General features: G+C 29.2%; 2 non-coding genes across 2 annotated transcripts; one reads left to right on the top strand and one right to left on the bottom strand.

Moving 5' to 3' along the window:
- Positions 1–10,032: 10,032 nt before the first annotated feature.
- Trnae-uuc (transfer RNA glutamic acid (anticodon UUC)) lies at positions 10,033–10,104 on the top strand. The gene has a single exon. It is a non-coding gene; the product is annotated as a tRNA-Glu (tRNA).
- An 816-nt stretch (positions 10,105–10,920) lies between these two features.
- Positions 10,921–11,039, bottom strand: LOC126841172 (5S ribosomal RNA). The gene has a single exon (XR_007686139.1). It is a non-coding gene; the product is annotated as a 5S ribosomal RNA (ribosomal RNA).
- Positions 11,040–12,080: the final 1,041 nt, after the last annotated feature.

Here is a 12,080-nt window from a genome sequence, read left to right as displayed (position 1 = left end):
TTTGGCACATAGCCTTAGAAAAGTACTTTCAGTTGTCTTCCCTACCATCCACGTTCTTAATCATTTAGCTGCAAAAAACTTAAACATCCAACCGATAACTATAAGACAAAATTTCGAATTTAAAACCGAGAAATTTCTATAGTCGGTATGCCCTTATAATTGTATTATTATATGCAAGTTTAAGTATATTGTATAATGATTAGTAGATACCGAATGAACAAAGCGGCGAATTAGTTGATACCAAATAACAATATTGTTATCAGAAGTATGTATGTATAATATATACATATATTATACCAAAAATGTGGCAATGTAATAATGTACATTGATTATTATGTAACATAATATAGTATTGTCTGTAAGAAAAATATTATGTAACCTTTACAGTTTGGCTAAGAGGAAAACGAAAGTACCCTAAATATTATTTATAATTTGTATTGAAAACAACAGGTCAATATATGTCTGAGTTGTAAACAAATAATATTATGTTGTTACAGTGCGGTAGAAAATTAAAAAAAAACATAGCAGTATTATCATGAGTCACTTTACACACACATCCCTTTATAAAACCCATTATGGAAATAAACACAAATAAAATATAGTATTCTCACATAAATTAATTAAAAGGGTATCGTGTTTTTGTATGGAAGACTAAAAAAATCCGTCATTATGTAATAGAATTTATACTTTTTTTTAAAACACAATATTCTTGTGCAAAAATATTAATTGAAATTTACGAAAAATATTTAGATTGAATAATATTATAATTGCAAAACATGTAATTTCATCAAACTTGAATGAATAAAAATCTAAAACGATTTAAGCCCCGAGTAAAAACGCTATGGAAATTGACAAAATATGTATTGTTTGGTTTTTATGAGCAAAACTTGTACACTGAGCAAAGTAGAATAATATACATAATAGCTGTTTTCCTTTGTATAAAACAAAGAATTATCGATTACTACTTTGTTGACGTAGATATTTCATTAATAAATTAATGGAATGTATATATATTACACAATAACCAAATACAGTCCATTAATGTAATAGCGTGCGGCTATAATAGAATTTCAGAAACGTTTTTGTCTTAAAAAAAGAGAAACTTGGTGAAAACAGTGGATTAATCTAAGACATATTATAATTAATAACAAATACACTGTACTCTAATAAATTGGACACAGTGAACGATCGCGCAAAAATATCACCAATAGACAAGATAAGACAAGGCGTTTGATAGATGATCGTCTCCTCGGCAAATACCGTAAAATTCTCAAGCGATATTGCGTTTAAAACACAAGTTTGACAGATGAGAGCCTGTTAGACGAATGAGAGTTCTATAACATCGTGGTTTCTTAGATTTATTGTTAGCAGGATTACCGACTTACAGTGAAATATAGCACAGATAAGATTTTTTTTTTGTTCTGAAACGCTATCAAGATCTATTTCACATTTTCGCTAACTTAAAATAATATAATCATGACTGTACTTCACTTAATTTTCTATTAGGTTAGGTTAGTTGCGATTGTTACTAATAGATAACACCGTATCAACAATGTTAATTGTTGATTTCATTACACATAGCTAACTAGAAATTTACTACAGTAAAGAAGTTTTTCTCGATTTTAAGGAGACTGCGTTAACTTTTTGGCCTATTTGGTCTATGTCATTTGACCGCGTTTTAAGTTAATTTTATTCTACTAAAATTAATTTATTGCAATTTAACTTTCAGAAATTCACTTTTTAAACAAACGTTCTGCGCATAATGCATAACTCATAACTAAAGGAACAACACGAGGGACCGCATTACTAAGCCCTATGAACAGTGAATTTTGTGTCCGTGCAAAACTATACCAACTTATTGTCGTAGGCTCAAAAGGGATTAGACCGCTCAAATAATTGTGTTTCAATTAGTGTGAGTGTATAGAGTTATTTACTAATTTAAATTCTACTAATTGGACGGCGGTATGCAGATTGAATTTTTGTTCAAGGCCTAAACATTTCAATAGATTTCTATTTTCTACATATTGTAAACTGTGATCTCGATTAAATATTTATACCAACGGACACGTGAACACAGTAAAAAGTTCAATCGAACTGCTATAACTGTAACAAACAACGCCAAAAGTAATCATGTACATATTTTAGTAGCATTGTATATGTATTATGTATAATGTGTGTATATATATATATATACTTTAAACACCGAATGTTAATGAACCACAAGTGTTATGTAAATAAAAGCAAAAACTATTATTTGCTTTCATGTTTCAAGTAAAATGTAATTATTAAAATTCATTTTGCGTTTGTTGATTACTCTATAACAAACCGAGTTTGAAGCTTTTCTTTGTAAAACAAATCAGGGACTCGAGAGAATAAAAATAATAACAAAATATGTTGAGGCACTAAGGAGTAAGGAGTGTTCAAAATTCAAATTACCAGCAAATTGAAAGAGTGTGTTTATCATGGTCCCAAATTCCAGTACGTCTTTTTTCGTAGTACATATTTTAATATTAACTGACACTTTCATGATATTTTAAATAACTCCGACTAACTGTAGCGAAACAAGGTTTGAGTAATAACACTGAACGGTATTTATATTAAAGCAACAGAAGAAAGGTAAACGTTTGGGGCATATTATTAATGTTTATAAAACTTTATATAAAAACAAATTTGATTCAACTATGGTCTATGGCCTATGCTACGCTATCTACATCTGTTAACGAATAAAAATAAAATATGGACTTACTCAGTTTCTTGAAAAGTGGAAGAGAGTGTAACTCAAGAAATCTTGCCACACGAACTTAAGATCACAATCAACTTAATCTACACAAATGATATTATACATAATGTGTATTTATGGTTCATATATTTGTTACTATTTTTAAACCACTTGACCGATTTTTTTTTTCATATAGCAAAACTATAATTTAGAAATTGTTCACCAAAGTTCTTTATAGGATCAAAAATTGAAACAGTTTAGCCCTTCTCAGTTCCTCTACAAAATTAAGAAAAAAATCTTAAATATTCATGTATAAGATTTTCGAACTTTAATATATAGCCAACTTTAACTTTTAGAAAAATATCAAAATAATTGTATAATGTGTACAATATTATTATTTGTTTTTTGAGTTTGGTCCTTTAACATTTTTTACAATTGTACATATAATATGCCTAATGTTATATTCAAACATAGTGCAAATTGTTTTAATATATTCAAAGTTTGAGAAATAACCAAGCAACTCTCTACAAATTTGTATTTTTAGGATTTTTTCAGAAATCTTAAAAAGCATGTAAGTCACTTTTTTCTAATTCGATAAAAACCACCGTTTTCGAAGAGTCGAAAATAACTCAAACCCTAAATATAAAATAATATTTATTAAGTTATAATATTAATTTACAGGTGTAAACCCTTCTTAGGGTTGACGCAATACTTCCTCCAATCTGAATTTCTCTTTTTCGGGCTCAGTTTTTGGACTCCAAGACGTAAACGTGATACTGAAGGTCCAGACTGGTATTTAATAATTTTTTTTCGTTGTTAATAAATACCAAAATATAACAGTATCTTTATAGCTGGTAATATAACTAGGTAATTTATTATATAGGTTAATTTACCACCGTGTACCCTCCACCAAACAACTGCGAGGTGCTCGCTCAATAATATCGATGATTAATGACTGTAATTAAGTAGGTTGCTAATTTCGAGCACATCTGAAGAGCTGAATATAATATACCAAAGTCACGCGATTGAACAACAACCGGAGAAACTGTCGTTATACGTTGTAGTAATTTATTGTGGAAATCCTAATCTGATATAACGACAGCTTATCTGTCGTATATAAAAATACAGAATGATTTATTAAGGCTAAGACACTCACTTTCTCGCAAAATAGTTTGCAATTTTAGTAGCTTTTCTTTTAGGGGACACTATAGTTTATGTTATTTTACAATATCAGACAATATTTAAATTTTTATATCTTATTTTTTCCAGAGGTTATCGACTTTTAAAGCTTAAACGATAACATACAAGTTTAATTGACTTTTTTAATCAGGAATAATTTTCTGAAAACTTTGACAAGTCGACAACCATTTTTGGATAGTTACTGATTTTTGGAAAGTTACTTAAGTTTAAAATTTAAGAAGGTAGGTGGAGTCAGATAGATTAATGCACCAACATAAAAATAATACTACACTCCTCTCTTACCCTCGTCCTAATTTTTAACTTTAAACGTAATAATACAAAACTGGTTGTCGACCAGTAAAAATCGTCTGTAATTATTCTTCATAATCTAAAAAAATAATTAAATATAATATTATAGATTTTTTCAGTATCATTCCAACGAGCTCACTCTGAATATTGTAGCTTCTAAACTGAAAAAGATAGGTAAAAAAAAGATATCAACTGCACACGTGTTAATCAAATGGATAAGACAAAATAACTTTGAGTCACTGTCCTCTAAATATTATCCGATCAAGTTCAAATGTTGATATTTTCTTATTTAACCTTTAATTAAAAATTTGTTGGGTAAACAAAAAAATATATTTTATTTGGGTTGGTCTAATATATATAAATCGAATCCGTCAACGACTCAAGTAACGAATGTTGTCAGAAACACGGTCTGGAAAAAAAAAATACAACCCATGATCAATAATTGTGATGCGGATGTATATGGTCGCCTCGACTGACAGAATAAAAATTAATGGAATTACATTTTGCTCGTAGTTGTGAAAATTCTGCCCACGTTTCCTGCAGGCTTAAATTTGGACGATTATCTTTGCAGGTTCTTACAGTGGGTAGAAAAGAGGAGTTTCCTCTCCGTTGTTCAAGTTTTTAATCTTTTTCGTAGATTTTCTTCTACATAATAATATGTCGCACACGTGTTTCAAAAGTGACAAAAGACAAAAAATAAACGACATTATTAAAATATGATTTGTATCAGAAGATTGCTTACTCAATTATTATTACCACAGCGATGGCTCAAAAACACAATTTTTTTTTACTTATGCCACTTTTGAAACTCAAGTGCGTTGTAGATATATAGAGTACAATATATCAGACTTGTGTAATCGATTTTAGTTTCTCATCGAATTGCTTTCAAGTGCGCACAAACACTGAGTAACCTTACTGGGGATTTTTTTCATTTGTTATTATGATAAAAAAAACACAATAATACTCCATAAGCGTAATTGGATATTGTTTGTTTGAAAGTGTTGATTTTTTTTTTAAGAGGACGCTACACTGATTTGACACTGATTTTTTTTATTACATTGCAATGGAAATCATGCGTTCATGGTTTGCTGATTTTATGGACAGCAAACCCTACATAAAATAAAAGTTACAAAACTCTATATTTTTGTATTCCGCATCACAATAGCCGATACATTTTCTATGTACGTATTGCAGTACTTAAAATTGTTTTTTTTTTTTAGATTAGCAGCTCTTTTCGGGGTATTCACTAGCTCCATATTTATCCGCCGTCTTGCCTTAAGTTGTTTATAACATAAATTATAGTATACAATATTCATGTTGTTTGTACATAAAATATAGCATGTACGCACTGCGGTTCAAACGAAAAACGATTATTATTATTATTATAATTATTTAACAATCACAACATATTTTCATATCAGCCAAGTAGATAGTATTTCGCCTACGACGTTCGAAAATTTGGTAATTCAACACTGTCCCACGATGGGCCGCAGTGAAGTTCCCAGACCCATAATACAATAATTAACACCTACTGCGCCTTTAAATTGTTATTATAGAAATAAGAGCCCTTAACCCAAGTTCTGTACGGTAGTACGAAGCACTGTCTTTATTATTCGTTATAAATTACAATATAGTATTGTGTACAACGCGTGATCTATAATATAGTCTATTATAGTACCTACACTACCTAAATGATTCACTAACTATGAACCCCAGTCAATACTTCACAAGATTCTATCGTACATTAAACATCAAACTATTACACAGATTTAATTGTAATATAAATGTTTGAATCACAATGAAATATTAACCGATTCACTCTGTTTTTTATGATAAGGTTTTTTTTTATTGTTTTATTTCCATATCATTCGAGTGGTCCAGCGAGAACCGACGACCGGACCTTCACGCCCGGTTGTAAATATTTTCTGTGATGTCATCAAACATGATGGTTACGACCTCGCCAGTTTGTTTTTATTGAACGAAATTTCGGTTTACAATAGTCGAATCTTGAACCAACTCTGCAATAAAATCGACAACAGCCGTTGCTTTCAAGGATTATACAAAATGAAAATAAAATGGGTACGTGCAGGGCGCCTAATTGTTTCTAGATTACACTTGTACACTAATATCACCCTATCATTTTTTTTTATCACCACAAATTACATATCTGTTTTTCGAACTATTTCCTAAGTGAAAAAAAATACATTTTCCATTTCTAAACGTTATGCCAAGTACTGAATATGTTGGAAATCAAATAATTCTATCACTGGACGCTATATTTTGAAAAACGTTAACAATAGACGTTGTGGTAGTCTGATAGATAAAACTGTAACTATCAATAAAGAATACTAGTTATTGTATTAATAAATAGACATTATATAGTTTTAATGAAAGAGAGTATACCAGCCAGGTACGTAACGAACGGGCTTAAAAGCCAATATAAATATGTAGTGTAATATATAAAAAATGTAATGGTAGAAATACAAAAATGTATAACCGATTTCAAAAACCGCATTCGGTTTTTAAAATAAATACAAACAACAATTTCATTAGGTTTTGATGATACGATTAGTTTGAATCCGTCTAAGTGTTGTAAACATCGAGAACCCTCTAAAACCGCATTCTTCTTTGCCTAACTTAATTTTAATACATATACACCATGTACACCCACTATACGTTCTAAGCAACTAATAGGTTTGGCCATTGGCCACTGACCTTAGCCAAGTAAGATTTGTCGAGCTGATTACTTTAGAGTTCAATGACGCTGGTAGTTTTATTTTTGTCTTTTAATTGATTATAATTTATTTTGCCTTTTGTTGAATTCGTAAAATGATTTACTTCCAAGGAATTTCAATACTGAAAATACTGAATACGGTTTTGATGGATAATGGTTTGGACCATTTAGAGGACACACAAAATGAACGTCATTAATCAAAAATCAGTTCGCTTGTCTTGGACAACCTAATCGGATGCATCCGAGTATATAATACTATCATAGGAAATTCTTGTCTATGTATCTTAAATCGGTAGTTTGACCTTGCCAAACCATTAGTCATTAATCATATTTGCGTGCAATTAACATCGCGGTAATTGTTTTACTTAACACAGCATGTTTTATTAGTGATATGCTAAAATCAATTTTTCAACAATATAATTAATATCAATCTAAAGTTCGTCGACCCCGGACCTTAAAATGCTTAAGACGTTAATTTTGTGTACCTACGTCACTTTTTTTGTTTTATTAGATGATTTTAAAGATATGTAAAATTGCTAGAATATACCCTTCTAGTTTTGTCCAATTTAACATTCCAGTTATATACAAAATCCTCCATTGGATTTCTACGGCTGAGATATAGCTAATCATGTTAATTTAATATATTGGTCTTTAAATGTATTAATTATTTTACATTCGAAGACGGATTCGAATTCCACTTCTGACACCATGAATATGTAGTGAACCAAAGGTCCAAAAAATTTACTACTTTGTACAGTAGGAAGGTAAATTATACTTTAAATAATTAAAAACTTTCTCAAAATGTCATTATTAAATAATAAAGATAAAAATAATAAAGACAATATAGTAAAAGGTTATACACACAAGACAGCTTCAATAGAATTGAACAACTACATATAGTGTTTCTAAAGGGTTATATAGTAATATGTAAATTAATTAAAAGATACAATCTACATATCATTTTCCTTTTTTTTTTTGTGGAAGAAAAATTACGGCGCTACGAGGGGGCACTTCGCTCTTGCGAAGGGGGCCGTCTTTCTCCTTAATCTACATAACATATTTATGTTGTTGTTGTTACAAAACATATATTGATGTCGACAGAACAAAGAGAATTTAGGTTCTAAATGTTAGTAAGACTTAGTTTAAACAAATTGCGTAAATAATAAGATTAGTAGTAATTAGATACCCTACACGTGCCACGATCATTACACACTACACGCCCATTAGATTGTTTGAAGTAAATAAAGATACTTTAATATAATATTATATAACGCTAAAAAGGCAAAAAAGTAAAACACGACACTAACAGTAATAACTAATACTTAAAATGTAGATAAATGTTTTATGAATTATGATACAATTTATGATAAACAAAAGTACATTACAGATTTTACACATTATATTAATAGGCTCACTATAGCCATAATTTTGGTGATGGTAAGATAAAAAATAAGGGATGACTTCTCAAGTCAAAACTCGTTGTAATTAAGCGATCAATCAACATTACGATTTACTGGGTTATAAATCAACTTACATATATTAAAATACTAAAGTGGATCAGCTAAAGTTTCAAGATGCAAAGTGAGGTGCAAGCATAATTCAAGTTTATATATAGCATAGACACGTTAGTATGGTGTAGATACGTACATAAATGATAGATTCAACATTTATCTTATTTATACGTACATGGTAATTCATTACCCTGTAACCTAAGAAGGTCATTTTTTTCTTTAAAAAATAAAGGTAAACATTTTAATTTTATATAATATTGTAAAATAATATAAACTAAATTGTATCAAAAAAAAAACCTCCAAAATTTCTATTATTTCAATTGAAAATCAGTCTTAACTCTTATCCTTAATGAATCAACCTGTAATGACTAATGGGCCCCAGTATTTTATGTTAATATATTATGTTATTTAACTATATGACATTTATGAGTGTAAGTAATGAGTATCACGGTTGTAAGGTGTATTTTTTTTTTAAAAATGTAAACAACGAATAATAGAGCCATCAGTCATCACAACGTCCAGCCACAACAAAGAAACGTTTGTCTAGGGCGAACGTTTAAAATAGTGAACACAATGAAAAGCAACATGGGTACACTTCGGTTAGTTTAAAAACAACCGTCATCAAACGAAAACATTGTACTTATAACGAAAAGTATAAAAGGGAAGATCAGAATTCGTTTAAATGGAAATACATACTTTCCCATTGTATCTTGTTTCGTTAGACGTTAACGACGTCATTATTGTATTGTGGTACGTCATAATATATTTTTCGTATAACAACCAAAGTAATATTATTATCTTGTTGTTAAGGTATTTTTTACACAGTATGTTATTAAAAAACAGATTTTTGGGATAAATATAATGACAGCTTGTGTTATAAATGGTATTTACATAATATTACAAATATCATTATGTACATGTCCCGAAAATAACAATGAACACTAAACACATAAGTCATAATGCACATATAATGTAAAACAGCTCGTACACGTCCATAATACCTACACCGCAGAATTTTAATACAAGCTGTTCTCGCCGTTGAAGTGAACTAAGCCTTATTTAAAGTTTATGAAAACACAAGTATAAACTTAAATAATGCAGTCACCGGGAAAGCTTGGTTACACATTTACCGTTACCGTATAAATACACCGAAATGAGTCGTACCCATTAATCTAAATAATATGTTTATTTTCCACAACATGAAAATGAAATCTCAATTTACAATTTTAGCTTTGATCCGTAAATGAAAAGGTTTTGTTTTTACAACGATATATTTTTAATCATTAATTTTTTTTATTTTTCCTTATTTTTCAATTTAAAAATAAAGTGCGAAATATTATAACTTTTCCTTTAAATGCGAGATAGGTAGTATTTCCTCGATAACGAAAAAAGTTTGATTTTTGCAGGTTTTAGAAATTGTCCGTTCTCCTTTTCGGAAAATCAATTCATTAATTAAGTTTTTAATTGCATTATTGTCCAAACATCATAATTTCACAAATTTTTATCCTTTTTGGCTTTTTTTTTATTTTGACGTCCGTTGTTTTTTATCTGATGTGTTTAACAACCAAATTTATCACCAATCCGGTATGGTCTAGTGGCTAGGATACCTGGCTTTCACCCAGGAGGCTCGGGTTCGATTCCCGGTACCGGAATAAAATTTTGTTTTTTTTTCAGAACGATAATATTAATTTTTTATTATTAAAATGTCTAAGTAAAATCTTTTTACAGCAATATTTTTGGTACATATCGTGAATAAATATATTTTTATATGTAAAATAGTCTAATTAGCTTCAAATTAAAATGGAATATTGTTTAGATTCAGTACTATCGATAAACGTTGAAAAACCAAACAAACATGAAAAACTCTTTTTCCCAGAAGGGATAGGTAAACTATTTCATTATTACGTTATTAAAGTATAGTTTTAAGGATTACTGCCTGAAAATTAAACTGAAGTTAGATCCAGAGAGTGGGGCTATAATATATTATGTCATTTTCTCAAAATCTGTAGTCATATTTTTTTATAAAACCAAAAAAAAGTGGAAAAAATAAACTTTGATGTAGTTGTATTGTGACTTGTGAGTCAATAAGTATTAGAAAAATATTAAAATTTGTATTTATATTAAAATTACAATGTATGGTATTAACAACGACAACAAAATATTATTATAGACAGGCGATCAACACTAATCGTATTTACCCCTAATACTAAAAAGGAAAAATACAAGTTTAAGTACAATAATCATTATTTTTATTACAATGGTATTATCATTTATTGTATATCGACAATCGAAGCATTTATATTTTGAAAGTGATTTTATTACTTTCAGTTTCAGTTATAATAATAATTCTTGCAGACCTGTGACCTTTTCCACTAAGCTATTTTTTTTTCTTACCTTACAAAAAATATTTGCACTCAAAAATAAATAAACAAAGTATAAAAATAACATTTAGTGACTAACAGAAAAAATGTCAACGGCACGTAGTGTTCCCAAGCGGTCACCCATCTAAGTACTAACTACGCCCGACGTTGCTTAACTTCAGTGATCGGACGAGAACTGGTGTATTCAACGTGGTATGGTCGTTGACGAACGAAATCGTAGTTTTTAATGGATTCAAACCCCATTTGATTCTTATATTTTAGAGATGATCAGAATTAAAAAAAAATAAACATCAATGTAAAATTAATAGTCAAATGTTATCCGAAATGTTCCGTGTTCGTCTACTGACTACAACCATTTACAACTGCATAAATAAACTAAAAAATAACTATCGACTCTTGGCTTTGTATTAGCGCCATTCCGATTAAAAACGCTTTTCACAATCATTTTTTACCTCTATTCTAACTGTGCGTGGGCCGAAAAGGATTAAAAAACACACTAAAGGGTTTACAGGACAAAAACGTTTTATTGAATTACTTTTTACCGTATTTTTTTAAATTCATTATTGATAGATTGAATTTATAATTGAATACATTTATATTCTGTAATATATACTATACCTATATAGGTACTACAAATGTTATGGTCTGATACATTTTAATCCGACTTGATTAATTCAATTATTATACACATTACACCTACTGCCTACATTACTTTTTTAAAAAACTGTTACAACTTGTTATTCGTTAATATTAAGAAGTCTTATTCATTTTTAATTAAAAATTATACCATACAAAAAATCACACATTGTATATCTAGTTAAATAAATTTAGAAATAATTGTATAATATATCATCAGACGGTAATAGTTAATCCTGGATTAATCGTATAATTTGTTCAAGTACCTACAAGACATTTGAAGCACTGACCTTTTTTTAGCTAATATTTTTATGTTAAAATGAGAGCCCGGATTTGTGTACAGTACTGGGGCTAGAAATTAAATGCGAGGGCCTGATTCCAACCAACCCAAAAATGGAAATAATTAAAAAATATGTGATAATAATTTAATTATTTTTTAATAATAAAATGCTTGTAGAATTTTAATTGAAAACATTAAACGCATAGAACGAATGTATGAAAAACAATATTAAAGGAAAATGTGAAATAATGCACACATTATTATTTATTATCCCATTGCGTAACGTAGGAAGTATAAATTATAAAATATAGTTGAAACATGTACCTATATA

The sequence above is a fragment of the Adelges cooleyi genome, unplaced genomic scaffold, assembly GCF_023614345.1.
Source record: "Adelges cooleyi isolate 19-005CV unplaced genomic scaffold, UGA_ACOO_1.1 ACOO_flye_CR_arks_rails_tigmint_CR_PRNA_376, whole genome shotgun sequence".
Lineage (NCBI taxonomy): Eukaryota > Metazoa > Arthropoda > Insecta > Hemiptera > Adelgidae > Adelges > Adelges cooleyi.
Note: the sequence above shows the minus strand (reverse complement) of the source record. Positions and strands in the feature narration are given on the sequence as shown.